At 42.0% G+C, this 17,131-nt stretch overlaps 1 protein-coding gene across 1 annotated transcript in view; it reads right to left on the bottom strand.

The window, feature by feature from the left end:
• The window catches only part of LOC111151144 (regulator of G protein signaling 5), a 49,154-nt gene that overhangs the window by 24,832 nt on the left and 7,191 nt on the right, over positions 1–17,131 (bottom strand). The gene's annotated exons all lie outside the window — the stretch shown is intronic.

Raw genomic sequence — 17,131 nt, 5'->3', positions numbered from 1 at the left:
ATGATAGCAGCATTTTATCACTGCTTTCTACCCTCAACATTTTGGTGAGTAGATGGAGTCAAAATTCTGTGCCTTCCTCTACCAAAGGACACAATCATTTTCATGCCTCATTTCAAAACTAACCTTCTAAGTCTTCCATCATTTCACGGTGAATCTGAACTCAAAAGAGCATCAAGCAAGTTGTGAACATTAACCTGTAAGGCAAGCCGTTGTAGATGTAGATGGAGAGAGCCCCAAAGCTGCTTTTTCACCATTGCTTTAGCACTTTATACAAGGTCTTAAGACAGGATTTATCACGTTGCACCATAGTAGCTGATTCATGTGTGTTTTCCAAGCTGGGTGTGAGAGCCCCATGAAGGTGGGCATCGATTCCTAAATACCTTCACCTCCTGGGGCATCACAACCCATGGTGACACAGTCAACACTCAAAAGCATTCACCAAAGTCAACTAAAAATATCTTGAATTTGTTCTTCACGAGTCTGCTCACATGTGTCTCCAAGTCCATGCTCATCTGAACCCAAATCTTCAAGAGTTATGATGGGATTCATCCTCTGGCCCGATAAGACTTTGCTGCTATAAATAGACTTTCCCCATCCATTCCCATGGAGACAGGGATGAGAACATTTAAGTACATAAAACGTGTGAGATTAACAATCATGGATATCAAGAGAGGAAAAGTTAAGTAAATGGACTGTATACCTTACCAAAAAACCTATAAATACTGAATCAGTATCATAGTTTTCTTTAGTATCATAAATACAAATTCCAAAGTATGAACTTAATTTGGTCACGTCTACAATGTCTTTCTCTTTCCATTTCTTTCTGCGTCCATTCCACACCCCAGCAAATCAAGCTCACCCAAGCCCAGCACTTTGCTTGAAACCGGGCGAGTTCCGCGGGGGAGCTTACATAACACAGGAGAATAAGAATAAGTGTCATTTTGCTTCCAAGCTCAGCAGGTTGCTTAAATTAACTAATGTTTTGGATTTTTTTTTTGCCTAGAAAACGGGACTGATAAAATAGTACATCCTCTTTTTCGTGATGATTAAATATGCTAATCATGTGAATCACTTAGCAGAGCATTTGGCATATAATACTGCTTCTTCAAAGTTAGTTCTAACTGCATAATCCTTTTTCCAACTGAGCTTAACCCGTGTTCCCTAGCTTCAAGTACCAGATTAAAACATCCAAAAAGATTCCCACAAGTTACTAAGAATTACTACTCCCACCACCTGCCATATTCTAGCTCTGGAAACAAGAACCACCAATTTCATATTTATCTGGAATAGAAAGAAAACATTACTAGGGCAGGGAAAGGGGGTGGGGGGAAGGCCTGCAATATTTGTGGCTACCCTCTGCTGGCTGGCATCCAGTAGGACTGCCAGAAACACTGGGTCCATCTTTGCCGTCCAGTTGTACCATCCCACCCAGCTCTTGAAGACCATTCATTACACTCTCCTTCTGGTCCCAGCTGCCCTCAGTCCCTGCCCTTAAGGGGAGGGCTGCACGCGGGGACTGTGTTGAGCCTCGACCTTGACTCAGTAGTTCACTCACCGATGTTTAGATAAGGATTATCTATTGAATGTGTCCCAGATGCTTGGTTTTTTTGTTTGGTTGATTCTTAAAGTTTTGGCATTTTGTTTTGTTTTTCCTTTCAACTTCTGTTTATTTTTTTTCCTTCCCTCCTTATGCCTTTTGCTCCATTTGAGCTATTTGCTTTTGTAAAAGGCAGAGAGATATTTGTATATGATTCCCTGGTCAAAGACTAGGATGGACATGAAGGGGTAATTAGAAGGAAGGAGTGGAGTATTTTTATTAAATTTCATTTATCCATTACTGCTCGAGCATGCTTACTGTGTCAGCATTAGGCAGTAAACACACAAACACAATGTTTGGTCCTTGCCTTCAAGGTCCTGATAGCTGTTTGTGGCCTCAAACTTGTGAGAGAGCCCAAGCACTGATTCAAGGAGAGGGTGTCCAGAGAGCAGCAGAGCTCTGGCGCCCAAGGGCAGGTCAGAGAGCTTCTCAGAGGACGCAGAATGGGAGCAGCAGTTGGTTGGGTGGACAAGAAAAGGACAGACCTTCCAGGCAAAAAGAGAGGAATGTGCCTAATGTTTAAAGATACACAGGACTGGTTCTTCTATATTTCTTCAGTGCAATGTGTGATTAGAGAGAGCAGAAAGTCTTGTTAGAAGATGCGGGCTCGCTCTGCCTGCCCACCCTGATGAACAGAAGGACGACAGAAGAACTTCTGTACAGCACTCAGCCTAGGGCAATTGTGATAGGAAAACAAGAAGAAGGGGGTAAAATGATTGAAAGGTGGCTTCAAAGATGGTCTGTGAGTAAACGGGTGTCATCCTCTCTTACAAACTCAATCTGTGTCAAGTTTTTCTTTTGTTAACTCTTTCAAGATATTTTTTTCCCATAAAAACACTGTCTATTAATGGTGGTTAAATTGCTAAGACATCCCACAAAAAAAACTTTTAAAACCAGAACGAATCCGAACCCTAGTATGGTTTCGTTGGTATCACTGATAAATTAGTTTTTCCTGGGATGATCTAGAAATCAATGGCCATTTTTAAACTGCCTATAGAAAATTATATTCCATTTCCTCAGGGTAGACAAACACACCAGTGTATCAGATTACTCTTTTCCTCATACTTGCCCTGGGGATATAAAGGAGAAAGGATGTTCAGGGCTTTGCTTAAACTTCTTTTGATGGCTTCAAACTCCTAACTTCCTATATGTTCAAATATCAGACATTAAAGAGAGTCTGTAAGGCAGGCAGGCAGTCCATTTGGTTTAATTAGGAGTTTGCAGGAATACAGAGAATAAATAATATGATTGCATCTCTTCTTCTAAAACACTAAAAGTTTATAGGATGAAGAGTTATCAGATGCTAGAGTTGAAACCACTTGAAACCTTTTATTATTTTTGCAAGGATAAATAGTGTTACTACATTTGTTTTTCTCCTTAGGAGTTCCTGGAACAAGCCAGGAAACACCCCCCCTTGCCTTTTCCTCCCAGCCCCTCCCTCCGCACACATAAGGGAACAAAATAAACCAAGTGGAAAATCAAACAAAACGAAAACTCAAACCTATCATTTTATCTCCCCCCTCCTTAAAAATCAACTTGGGTGTATCTGACATGAATTTAATGTCAAAAACAATCCCATCCGGAGAAGAAATCTTTCTGACATGTTGATGATTTCAACTCGGTCTTGGGCTCTGTTTTACCGTACACCTGGCATTTTTCCTGGCTGAGTTACATTAATGCTGGTGAACAAGAAACAATTTGCGTCTCCTCCCATCTCCTTCCCATCTTGGTATCCTTTGGTTTTACAAAGAAAACATTGTTTTGAAATAAAATCAATTGAAATACCTGGGTGAAAGTTTAATTAGAGGCTGGGAGGAAGATAATTCCTTCTGTAGATGACTCACATTAGTGGTTTCAAACTGGAAAGGCTTTAAATAATTGTAGGGTTTGCAGTTTTCAATCTGTGCCTTCTGTGGGTATAGTGGCCAGAAAATCAAATTTCAAAAGGCTCTGGGACACCTGGGTCTTTCCTTCTAATGGGCGAATTGAGTCCAAGTTATTACCTTAAGGTGCACAGGCATGAAAAACAGTACAAGCAATCAATCGAAACAGAAATAAATACAACTTAATTTTTAAAAATACAGTTCTGTTCAAGTAGAATATAGGAGAGCCGACTATGTATGTAAAGTCCTATGCTAGGTGTTTCAAGGGTTACAGTGAATCATGATTCCTTGTCTCCTCCTGTACATGCCAACTATATGCTAGATATTTTTCTAGGCACTGACCACCCTGGATGAAATAGAACGACCGAAGGCCCTAAGTTCAATGAGCTCAAGTGTGTGTCACTGTGAAAACGTGCAGGCAGTGCAATGGCAGACATAGGTCCCACAGTTGTCCCTACAATGTTCACAGAGCCGTCTGTATTTTTCCTTCATGGCCCTTATCAATTTGCACACATATCTCTGACTGTTTATTTGGGTCTTGTCTCTCTCTCTCCCATTAGAGTGACAGGTCTCCAGCAATATCAGTTCCAGTCTGAGCACATCTCTCAGGGCCTGGCACTTAGGAGGTGCTCAAAAAAGACCTGCTATGTACATCGACGAATCAAAAAACGAACGAGTGAATTGAATTTCTACCTAAAACTACATTTCAGGTTAAATGATATACTGGGGTGTGGCGCAGACGAGGTCCCTGAGAACTGGGCTGTTTTTAATTTGAATCGCTGGGTGGGAGAGGTTAAAAGCCACTGAGTGACTACAAGGACTCTCAAGAAACTAAATTCAATCGCAGAGTCAACTGAATTCAATCGCTCTCGGTTAAAGAGGTCGAGAGGCAGGTAAGGCTCAAACTGAGCATGCACATTCCGGCCCTCACGCCAGACCCGGCAATACTCCAATGAGAAGGGGCGGGGAGGGCAATGACAACCACTGACATCTGATCAGAATCTACTGTGAGACCATAATGTATCAGGACTTAAAAGAAACAGAAAGAGCCAAGAAGCTGGACCGGTCCTGTGGTTGGAAGATTGTCAGTCATCACAGGCAGTTTTCGGGCTAGACTGCAGACGTATCTCGGGAAGAGTCAGGAGGAAAGACAAGATGGAAGACCTCTGAGAAGTACAGACCAGGGATTTTACATTTCCCAAAGAGGGGTCCCAACCAGTCCCGTCTCAAGGACAATCCAGTTTAAAGTCAATTCTGCTTAAATCTGTGTCACAGATGCCCCCTGCTGGCCATGGGATTCTCCGCGTCGGAGGAGAATTAACCTTGAGAGCAGACCTCTGTGCCCCAGACTGCTGCCTTCTGAAGAAACACCACAAGACTAAAAAGGACGTGCCCTTTCCTGGCTCCTGAAGTGTGATGAATACCAAGAAAAGATAAACAACAGTCTCTAAAACACTTGTTGGCAACCAGTCCCCATGGCTGGAGAGTACTAAAACTCTCAACTCCCCAGGATCCTCGGAACACGGTCTTTTAAAATCAAGACCAGTTTTCAAGTGCAGGGAGAAAGCTGTGCTGGGTCATTATGGTAGAGCGAGAAGGTATCAGATCCGCATCCACTTTTCCTGAATTAACCTACTTCAGTATGAACTATAGAAGAGTCACTCTTTGCTTACATTCTAGCTCCTACCTTGATGGCCCCTGATTAACTTGTTATCTGCAGGTCCCTCAAGGCAAACCACAGTGAAGACTAGGGAGTCAACTGGGGTACTTATTTAAATAAACTGGCTTTATTTCATAGGATCATAGCAGAAACAGAAAAAACTGGCCTCACCAGAATTCTCCTTTTGCTCACTTATTTATTCAACAAATTATTAAACACTTGTCATGTGCCATACTCTATTATAAGTTTTGAAATCCCCAGTGGAACAAAAAAAACAAGATCCTCTCATGGAGTTTATATTGTAGTTGAATAAGTTAAACACAAAACAAGGAACCAAAACAATGAAATGAAAAATGTCAGCTCGTTGTAATCACTACAGTGTGACCTTATGTATGTAGGAATTAGCTTCAGTCACGTGCCCTAATAAGGAATTCACATTGTACTGGGGGTCATCAAGCTTTCTAGAGAGATAGTGCTCCAGGGGTGATTGCTGTAGGTGTCTTGGCTGTCCTTACTGATTGGGATCAATGGCAGATGCTTTGCCAGTTAGCAGAATATGCTAGAAATGAGTTTTTACATGGAGGTTTGTTCCGTACATAATGGGCTCTCTCCAATCACAATAATGGCATTCTAGTCATGTGGACTTGTGGCCTGTTGTGGAAACCCCCACCTATTTTACAGAAAGGTTATACAAATGGAATTATCTCTTCATTCTTCAAGATGGCACCTGTAGCTTGATCCCTAAAAGAGTCCTACATTCAAGCCTTGATTCTGAGATTCCTTGTTGCCTGATACTACCTACAAGGGTATTAGAATCCTACCTCAAAGTATTATTGTCTGACTGAATCTTTCCTACAAGTTGCGGCTAGAGCACAAAGAATGAGGACTTTACTGACTTTACTGAGATTAGAGGGCAAGTTGTATAAACATTGTGCACCAGCTTCTTGATACTTATTTGCCTAAATAAGTTTGGCCCAACTGGGTTTCCCTATATGTATAGTGATCTTGCTTTCATAAGCCAATAGCATAATTGTGGAGAAAGAAGCAACCATCATCTATACCTAGCCATCAATAGCTACATTTATCTACCAAGAAGAACTGGATAGCTGGATATGAATAAATGGATTCAGGTTAGTTTTCAACAGCCACTTACTATCTGTGTGACCTTATACAAGTTATATAATATCTCTTGGTTCCATCAGCTGTTAAAAAAGGATCACATTAGTGCCTTTGGCAAAAAAGTTTCTATGAGGGTGCATGAGATAACGTACGTAAAAATTAGCACAGTGCCTGGAACATAAACGGCATGCAGTATATGGTGGTGGTGGTCAACATCATCACCATCATTATTTCCATCACTGCCATCACCATCATCACCATCACCACCATCACCATCACCACCACTATCATCATCAACACCATTATCATCATCACCACCACCATTACCATAATCATCACCATCACCACCACCATTACCATAATCATCACCATCACCATCGTCATCACCATCATCACTATGGTCTTCATTACCTTCACCTTATACCACCTTCACCTTATACCACCTAGCATTACAGTTTGTAGCAGTTTCCTTTAACCTTGGGGTTATTAGTATTTGATCACTTTAAGCTCATTTTCTCTTGGTTGGATGAAAGAACTTCTTGCTGTGAAAGGTGAAATGAAAAGGAATTACTTATGTCCACGGATTTTAAAATGGAGCCAGGAGTCCATTAAAGAATTGGGCCTTATAAACGTTCTCATAGGATGCAATCATGAACCTTCAACTGGGCCAAACTGCACATATTCCAAGGACTCAGCTTGAACACCTGTGACTTGCTAGAGTAAAAGCTTTTGCTTAGTGCTATCCTTAGCAAGCAATTATGTTCAGCAAGATTTGTTTCCTGCCACCAACACCAATAGAAATTCTTTGTAAACACCATATATAAGCATTCCCTTTTGTCTTTAAAAATCCCTGACTTTTGTTCCCTGGTTGAGAGGGGATGGGATGGAAACAATGCAGTTTGCTTTGCTACCCGAACTTGTATTTTCTGAGTGGCAATTCTGAGACCCCAAATAAAAGCTTTTGTTTTAGTGTAGCTCTGCCTCTTTTCTTGGTTGACAATGCCTTCAACATGACTTTGTTGGTGAAATGGCAAAGACACCAAAGTGAGAGAATGAGGAAAAATCAGAAATAATTCCTGGTGGACCTACTCTGGGGAAGACAGGAGGAAAGCTAGGCGTAAAAAGCCAGGAGGGTCTTAGCAGTGACCAAAAACAGAAGTGAGGGCTTGGCTTGCCTATAGGTGGTGTGGAAAGGTTTATCTTTGTGGCACCCTGTTTGCTCCCTGTTGGTCAAAAGCAGGTTGATAGAGCCCAGTCCTATTTGATGATGCATCCTCTTCCTCAGTCATCTGGGGGAGAAACACTTGGTCTTCCCAGATCCCTGACATATCCAAGTGTGGAAGGTGATGTGGTCACTGGCCTTTCATTTCAATGACATAATCCCCGCATCCAGGTGCATGCTCTCTGCCTGGTGAAGAGATCATGATGTAGGAAACAAAGGCAGAAGAAAAATTATGAAATTTCCTTAGTACCGACAGCTCCTTGACAAGTCCTTGAAACAGGCAGAGTGACATTTCTCTAGGAACACAGCTGCCTCGATGCTAAGGGCAAAGGGCAATTGTAGGCCTCATCCCAGTATCCCGTGGATCTACTTTAACGTAAGAAAATTCCTTTGGAAACTAGATCTCTACCTCCTAAGATACCTGTTGGCAATCATTACCTAAAAAATGGCCCACTGACACACATCTGAGAGTCTCGTGACTGAGTTTTTACTAAACAGTAACAAATGGCCTTTTCCTAACAATAGCTAGCCTCCTCGGGATCTTGGAAACCTTGCTTCCAAAATACCTGGGAGGCCTTCACCACCCCTAACTCCGTCTTAACTTGGAAGTATGTAATGGTCCACTTCTCATGACCCCAGTGCAGTTCTTTCTGCCCAGAGGTCTTGTCTCTGTGCTCCAATAATATCACCTTTTTGCACCAAGGACATCTCAAGAATTCTTTCTTGGCCATCAACTTTGAACCCTAATGTCTTTCCTACATCAGTCACTCCTCACAGCAAATAGGCAGAAAGCAGGTGATCTGCAGCAATTCTTAAAGGTAACAATATGTTTATGGAAACAATACTCTGCATACCATATTAATTTACTGAAGCAATAATTCATGTTTTCTTCTTCATAGAGCTTTTCCTCTTACTTTCAAGAATCTATTTTCCCTGAATTGCAATTCTGAGACAATGCCTGAGGTAACTAGGGCTTTGTGCTTTCTTACCTCTGAGGGAGCCCTCTGAGGGAGGGTGAAAGCCGGTGTTAATGGAAGGTGGTGTTCCATGTCTGGCTTTTGTTTTCCAAGACCCTAAACTCACTGGGGAGATATGCTGGCTTGTTCCCAAAAAAGAGGACCACTTTTAATGAGTGGTAAAGGAAGAAGCAGGAAAAGAGAGAGGGGCAAGAGAGCATTCCTGAGACAAGGTCAGAGGACTACAGTTCAGTGTTCTACAACTCATCAAATCTCCACCTTCACCCACCACACACCTTTGCAGGACTCCAGGGAGGTGGTAGGACCACAGAGGGAGAGAGAGAGAGAGAGAGAGAGAGAGAGCTGTGTCTGTAAGAACTGACGTTCAGCACCAGAGCTCCTGATTTCATCCAAAATGATTTCCAGACCCAAGCTAGGGGCTGAAGAGTGGCTTCAAGGCATGGTGAAGTTTCAAGCAAAGAACATAAATAATGATGTATCCACTTTAAACTATTCAAAACCAGTCACCTGTATGTGTGAAAAAGCAGCCCCCACACAAACACAAGATTGCTTAAATTAAAACAGTAAGTGTTCAGGAGAACTCAGTCACCATGTGGTGATGAAACCATGGTGATAGTGAACTATATGTGGCAAAATTTCCATTGCTGAAAAAAAGTCATCAAGAAAAGACAAGCAACTAGCTGTTTTGGAAAATTTAAGTCATATGGAACCACCTGGATCTGACCAGATGATCTCATACGACATTTTCCAGATCTCAGTTCCATTATTACAGGGACAAATAACACTTGAGCTGTGTTCAATCTCTTCCCCATACTTGGCAAAGAAAATGTCCACCTCCCAACTGTGGCAAAATCCTCTCCCAGGTTGCATAACTGCAAGAGTTCGTAAAGCAACTAGAGGGACAACAAAGTGAAGTATTGGGCTCTTACCCATAACCAAATTGATACCAAATCTAAAAGGCAAGAGATAGACTAGCATAGTGGTTAAGGGCACAGAGCCAAACCATCCAGATTTATCTTACTACATATTTGACTTTTGGCAAGTTTTTAAACCTTACCTTAAAAGGTTTTGGTAAGGTTTAAAAACTTAAACTTCTCCTCAGTTTTCTAATCAGTAAGATGGAGACAAAATGGTACCTACTTCATAAGGTTCTCGTGATGATAAGAGGAGTTACTATATATGAAGCACTTACGTTAATGCCTGGCGTATTTACCATGTCCCCATAGCAGGGATAATGATGATGATGATTTACTAAAAATCCTGTGCCAATGAAGGAAAATGTTTATCTTATTCCTGCTGGTCTCTCCATTATCTCCCAAGCACATTATCTTCCTCTCCCACCATCTGTATGGCAATTTAAAGCTGTTCTAATACTCTGGGCCCCAAACAAATTTCTCTCTTTTCCTAAAACCTGGTAACTACCCCAACCTATACTGCTTTCTGTCTTCTCTAGTGTAAAATCACAAAATAGAGTCATGCTCAGGGGATCTTAGAGGGCTTTTAATTTGCCCTTCTCTTACTTTAAAAGAGTAAAAAACTGAGGTTCATAGAAATTAAAAGGTTTTTACAAGATCTTACAAGATCTTATCCCAAGATTTCTAAGAAGTTACAGAGCAAGGGATAGAACACATTTTTCCTGCATAGTCATGGACAGCACATTTTCACACAATGGCTCTCAGCACCCATGAGTGTAGATCTAAGAGCTCCAGATGTCTGTACTTCCAGTGAGATAGCAATCTTCTTGGGGGTGAGTACCATATCTTATTTTCTTGGTCTCCCAGAGCATCTTGAAATTAACTCAGTACACTAAAGTTGCTATAACTCCTAAAGGCACAGGTCTGCACTCCTTGAGCTTATATTCCAACTCTTACTTACCAGCTGAGTAACTTTGGGCAAGTTACTTAAATTCTGAGCCTCCATTTTTCTATGTAAAATGGTGATAATACAGTTTCTGCCTCATACATATGTTCTGAGGCTTAATAAATTAATGCATTGAAATGTTCGGAAGCACTTGAAGCAAAGTAAATATTCTGTAAGAGTTACCTCTTCTTATTTTTTAAAATAATTTTTATTTTGTTATGTTAGTCACCATACAGCACATCATTAATTTTTGGTGCAGTGTTCCATGATTCAGTGTTTGCGTATAATACCCAGTGCTCCATGCAGTACGTGCCCTCCTTGATACCCATTGCTGGGCTCACCCATCCTCCCACCTTCCTCCCCTCTAAAACCCTGTTTTTTTTTTCATATTTAACTTATTTATCTGTCAGAGAGAGAGAGAGAAAGTGCACAAGCAGAGGGAGCGGCAGGCAGAGGGAGAATCAGGACTGAGCAAGAAGCCTGATGCGGGACTTGATCCCAGAACCTTGGGATCATGACCTGAGCCAAAGGCAGACACTTAACCAACTGAGCCACCCAAGCAACCCTAAAATCCTGTTTGATTCCTGGAGTCCATAATCTCTCATGGTTCGTCTCCCTCTCTGATTCCCCCCCTTCATTTTTCCCTTCCTTCTCCTAATGTCCTCCATGCTATTCCTTATGTTCCATAAATAAGTGAAACCATATGATAATTATCTTTACCTGTTTGACTTATTTCATTCAGCATAATCTCCTCCAGTTCCATCCATGCTGATGCAAATGTCAGGTATTCATCCTTTCTCATGGCTGAGTAATATTCCATCATATATATGGACCACATCTTCTTTATCCATTTGTCTGTTAAAGGGCATCTTGGATCCTTCCATAGTTTGGCTATTGTGGACATTGCTGCTATGAACACTGGGGTGCATATGACCCTTCTTTTCACTACATCTGTATCTTTGGGGTAAATACCCAGTAGTGCAAGAGTTACCTGTTCTTATTATCCTTTAATTACATTTGCTCTACTATTTCTGGCACAGCATCTTGCCCACGAATGTTGGTTATTAAATGTTCATTAGATGAATGGAACGGAATGGAATGAAATGGAACAGAACAGAATAGAGCATGTTCAACAGAGATCTGTTTGATTAACATGCAAGATCAGCTCCTTTCAGAAGGCCTCTACCATAGAATATTACAACTAATTCTGAGGGCACAGAGAAGGTACATTGCTGGAAAACACTCCTATGGAGAGACACAGAAAGCCAATCTGGAGATGCCTGTTGCTTCCTGGCGTGGCTCAGAGCTACATTCTAGTATCACCACTTTTGTGCTGCTATTTAAAAATGAAAAAAAAAAAGAGTATTGTTTTTCCCAGGCATTGGCTACTCCCTACCCATGGGTTCCTATGGAAATGGAAATATTTCCCATGCTTTCAAGGCCTGTCTCTGACACATTCATCACTCAAGAGTAGGTTATTGGGGGTGATGAAAGAGGCCATGGGGGGACAAAGCAGACAGGATAGAAGCAGATTACTTCCCTTTGACCTTCAATTCCCTGTTTTATTCAAAATATTGTTGGCAAGATTTCTGGACTTTTGGTAATTCAGTTTGGAAGCCAGATAATGAATAGTGGGAACATCATCCTCCAGTTGAGGAAGACAGAAATTTATGGTTTATTTTGAGTTCCCAAAGTGGAGGGGTCAGCGGCATTCCCACGACAGCTTCTCTTACACTGGTGTGACTCATAGCCTTTGAACATCTCCATGTCATTCTGCTCGAAATTATAAAGAAGAATTCATAGACCAAAAGTTTCTAGTAGTACACGGCCCCTACCTTATTTAAACTTATTTTATATATTATAAAAGAAGGACATAAAGTAGGCAATAAAGAGTATTGAAGAAGGAAGAAAGGAAAGAGAGGCAAAATAAAATCTGCAAGGACCTTACTCAACAGTAACATGTGCCCCATCACTTAGTAAAAACTATGGCTCTCAGAATGCAATTAGTCCTCTCACTGTGACTTTATGTAACAGATCCAAACTCATTATCTCAAATAATCAGAAATACTGGATTAATGTTCCTCTTTGCCAAATGATTAAAAGGGTTTGTTGAGCAAAATAATGACGTCAGTGTGAGGAAAAAGAGGACTATTTCTTGTCTGAAGCAACGGATTTGATTTCATACCATTTCTTCTCTCCCTCCGCCAAAATATTGTAACAACCCCTTATCATCCTCAAGATTTATATTTTCGAGAACTATCCAGTTACTGATTCATATGCATTTCCATGTTCATTCACTTATCAGACTTGAATAGAGGACCCCCCATCTTTCAGGCACTGTACCAGAACGTAGGGGAGTGTTTTACAAAATTAAGAAGAAACTGTTCCCACCTCAAGTAGCTTTCATTTTACAAAGGAGGTACGTCTGCATAGTTTTATTGGGATACAACTATGGTACAGTGGACTACCCCCTAGATTTGAAACTAGCACACTGGAACTCATGTACACCAAGTGAACCTCCTGACCGTGGGCCAAACATTTAAATTATCTGTGTTTCTGGGGCACCTGGGTGGCTCAATTGGTTAAGCGTCTGACTCTTCATTTCAGCTTGGGTCATGATCTCAGGGTCCTCGGATCGAGCCCCCATCAGGCTGTGCTCAGTGAGGAGTCGGTTTAGGATTCTCTGTCTCTCCTTCTTCCTCTGCCCCACCCTCTGCTTGCACACGTAAATAAATAAAATATTAAAAAAATTATCCTTGCTTTTTCATTGGTGAAACAGGGATGTTAATAACATCTACCTTGCAGGATTAGGATAAGAATTAAATCAGGGGGGTGCCTGGGTGGCTCAGTGGGTGGAAGCCTCTGCCTTCTGCTCAGGTCGAGATCCCAGGGTCCTGGGATCGGGCCCCGCATCGGGCTCTCTGCTTGGCAGGGAGCCTGCCTCCCCCTCTCTCTGTGCCTGCCTTTCTGCCTACTTGTGATTTCTGTCTGTCAAATAAATAAGATCTTTAAAAAAAAAAAAGAATTAAATCAGGTACTGTCAAATACCCAACCCAAGTCAAATCTGAGGAAAGTGGGGGGGAAAGTGGTATGAACTAGAAGGAAGATGAAAAAAGTTCTGCGAGTGAGAGCTCAGAGGATGGAGGGCTAGCTTCTACCCAAGGGAGAAGCAGAGAAACTGTTTGATGTGTTCAGGATGTGTTTGATGTGTTCATCAAACGTAGATGTTTGAGGATGGGTGCTTTGGCTGGAACATTGTGTGACCACGGAGGACAGGGAATTAGTCTGCACCCTGACATAGGTGTTTGCTTCCTGCATCTCTTCCAGCTCCCCAAAGATCCTTCCCAACGTTTAATACAGAAGTCCACATTTTCCTAAGACAATTTTCTAAAAATTCCAAAGAAGCTTTCAAAGTCTGTGAGTGTGATGCAGGGTCATGATCCTGGACACTTCTCTCCAGTATGCTATAGCGTTCCCTCACTTTCCTCCTAGGGAGTAATGCCGTCCACCCTGTGGACCTCACACAGCAAGAACTGAAGAGTGGGGGCACCCTAAATTGTGTGGTTGCTGGGATAGGATGGGAGCTGCTAAGTTAGAGATCTGGGCTCAGGATAGAAACAAAGACCAGAAACCAAGCAGATGGTCACCCAAGGTGCCACCAGAAAGATGCAAAAGTGGGAGTCGCTGGGCTGAGCACCCTCTTCTAGCCTGAAAGCAAGAGGGATTGGAGACAAATGCATGTGTAACTGTATGTCTTGCAAATCCAAGTCACAGCTCTTAGGAGACCATCAGATATAACACACAACAAAGGAAAAAAAAAAAAAAAAACCCCTGAGGACCAGGGAGGTGCTAGGGACATGCCACAGAACATAGATGGGAAGAACAATGTCTTCTAAATGGCATAAATGATCCAGTTAAAGCCTTGAGGCATGGCCTGCCTCTGAGAAATATTTACTCAGGATGTCAGAAAAACAATCTACAAGGCATTGAAACAGGCACAGATGAAGAAGGGGAGCTAGGAGGAGGACTTGTCTCATTTGGTTTTGGGTGCTTTACAGTTCCCTGTTCTAGCCCCATTCCGAGATTTGGCTGCAAAGTTTTTTTCCCCAGTTGAAGATGGTTAAGAAAAATCACGCACTAAGAGAAATCACGCATATCCAGCCAACTTACTGGTTTACTCACTACATCTAGTGCATAACCTTATTTAGTGCACATAACAATCCCATGAAGAAAGCATAAATATTACCCCTACCTTGTAAATGAGAAAACTGAGTTACAGAGAAGTTTGGGGATTTGCCCAAAATAATCTCATAAATTACAATGGTAGGAGTCAAACTCAATCTCATTTCAGCCCCTGGGCTCTTAACTGCTATGTAATGAGCCTGTCTTACGCTGTTCAGTTATTCTAATTGGCAGCTCTATGCAGCTGGTACGTAGTAATGGGGAAATTCTTTTTTTCCCTAAAGACTACAGTTTGTTTGGTAACCAAAACCTTTTGAAAGATGGTGTCTATGGAAGAATAAGTATTTTAAAAGTGAAGACAGGCAAAATTCATAAATTAAAGTCCATCAGATAAAATAAAATAAAGGTGGAAAGTCAATCCGCAGATCTTGAATTAGTTCCAACTCTAACCAGCTAGGTGATCTTGGACAAGTCATCCTAACAGGTCTGGACCTGTTTTCTCACCTGTGAAAGAAAGAATTTTATCTGGGGCGGTGATCTTATTCTCAGTCTGTGACTCTGAGTTGGTGGTGTGAGAGAGGAGAGAAAAAGAAAAAAAAAATCACATCTCCCCTCAAGGAGCAGAATTCATCCATTCCAGGCATTTGACTTTACTGCGTGCATCTGAGCGGTCAAAATTGTGGAGACGCTCATTTCTAGATTGTCATAATCACTCGTTGTCTTAGTTCTTCTTGCCCTTCCCTTGCTCATAAGCCAGGATCCATTTAGTAAAATGTGTTCCATGAGAAACCGATGAAAGTTCCATATTCCTTCCCTCACTGCAGGCCGGCCTCTGCCACTCATTTTGGCCTGATTACAAACCTCAGGGTGCTGTGTGGACCAGGAAGGGAGACAAAGGTTAAGCTATTCTTACCGAATCTGGAATATAAAAGTTAGAGGGCAATTAAAAAAAAAAAATCTAAAAGGCTTTTGAAACTTCAGCTGAGAATTTTGAGAAAATCCCAACTCACAGACGGTTTTTCCCTTGATGTTGCCAGCTGAAGGAGGAAGTGTGAATGTTAACCATGAGGGTAAGAGACATATTTGTCAGAGAAGGAAAAATAATCCCCATCGATCTACATCCATCTCTGTTAACAGCTTCACTTTCAGTTTATTTACAGGGATCTCTGATTTCAACAGATCTTTTCTTTCCATGTTATAAAAATATCCGGGGTGTGTGCACAGTGTATGGGCATGCATGCAGGTTCAAGCGACATACATGTTTTTAGATTTGGGGATTCAGGAACAGATTCTGGTAGCTTGTCATTCAGAAGGCACCAGCACCAGACCTTAGACAATGGGTGCTTCCGAGAAAGTCTTGAGAATAACGTACACTGTTGACCTTGTCCCGAAGTTCACGGGTCATCCCGTCCTGCGGCCTTGAACTCAGATATCTCTTGTAAACTATGACTTCAAATATGCTGCTAAACACAAGAAACTACTTTGCCAGCGGAACATCTTGATTCTTTCTAAATTTCCCAAATCCCCTCAGATAAGTGCCTCATCCAGAAACAGATGTTCTGCACAAGAAAATGTCAAAAAGTAGTAGCTTGACGAAAACAGCTCCACACACTCCACTACTGATAATAAGAACTTACAGAGCAGAGCACTTTACATTTTTCAACTACTTTTCTGCATGCTGATTCTCCTCTGACTTTAAGAGGGTAGTTCCAACATCATTCTAGAATGTAGAGTTGTGAGGAGCTGAGTGAGATTTTTCCAGATGGGCTAGGTGTTGCTTGAGAAGTGTCTGGGGAAGCAGTCAGGAGAAGGAAGAACATGTAAACTATAGACACGTGACCTTAGCCTCGTTTGCTCTTCATGGAGCCATTGTGATGATCGAACACCTACTGCCCAAAGTATTCAAAGATTGCCTGGGTGAACCCTTTCAACCCTGGAACATTTCCTCTTTGAAGGAAAAACAGGGAGAGGCCAAGTTATTGTTATCTCCACATGGCAACGGAACAGAAGGCTTTGCGAAGAAATGCCCTGTCTGGACTTTCCAGGAGCACTCTGGTCAGAGTGAATCAACCCAGTAACATGCACTTGAGCGGGGTTGATGACACATGGGTCCTGTGAGTAGGTTGGCTACACCTTCAGATTTTCCAGGAAAGACACAGTTTCTAATGCCTGCAGCGGAGGCAAGCTCCATGTCCTCATGTAGGTGGAAGTTACAATCACAGTGCGCTATGTGCCTGGCATGGATCCATGCAGTACCCACACTGCTTTGAGAATTGCTGGGACTCCAGGATCTACTCAGGTGGCAGATGAAGACTGTTTAAATACATAAAGGACTAGAAATCCTGATTCACCCTTCTCATTCCAGCCTCAAGGATAGAAACTCTTAAACTGCTACGGCGAAGGGTGAGTTTCATTCTGGGCAGCATTGGGAAGGACGGGCATGAGTGGGCCACTCTTCCCATTGGAGAAAAAAAGTGACCTAGTGTGAAAGCAGTCAACTGAACCCCATCCCCAAGGCCAGGCATGTCTGTGTCCTTACATCCCATTTCCCTGCCTGCCCTCCAGGAGCTTACACTCTTGAGATTAACTGTAAACAAAGTACAAAAATCACAGGCTGTTAGAATCCATGAT

This window comes from Enhydra lutris, unplaced genomic scaffold, assembly GCF_002288905.1.
Source record: "Enhydra lutris kenyoni isolate GAN:26980312 unplaced genomic scaffold, ASM228890v2 scaffoldscaffold25, whole genome shotgun sequence".
Taxonomy (NCBI): domain Eukaryota; kingdom Metazoa; phylum Chordata; class Mammalia; order Carnivora; family Mustelidae; genus Enhydra; species Enhydra lutris.
This window is presented reverse-complemented; position numbering and strand designations above follow the sequence as displayed.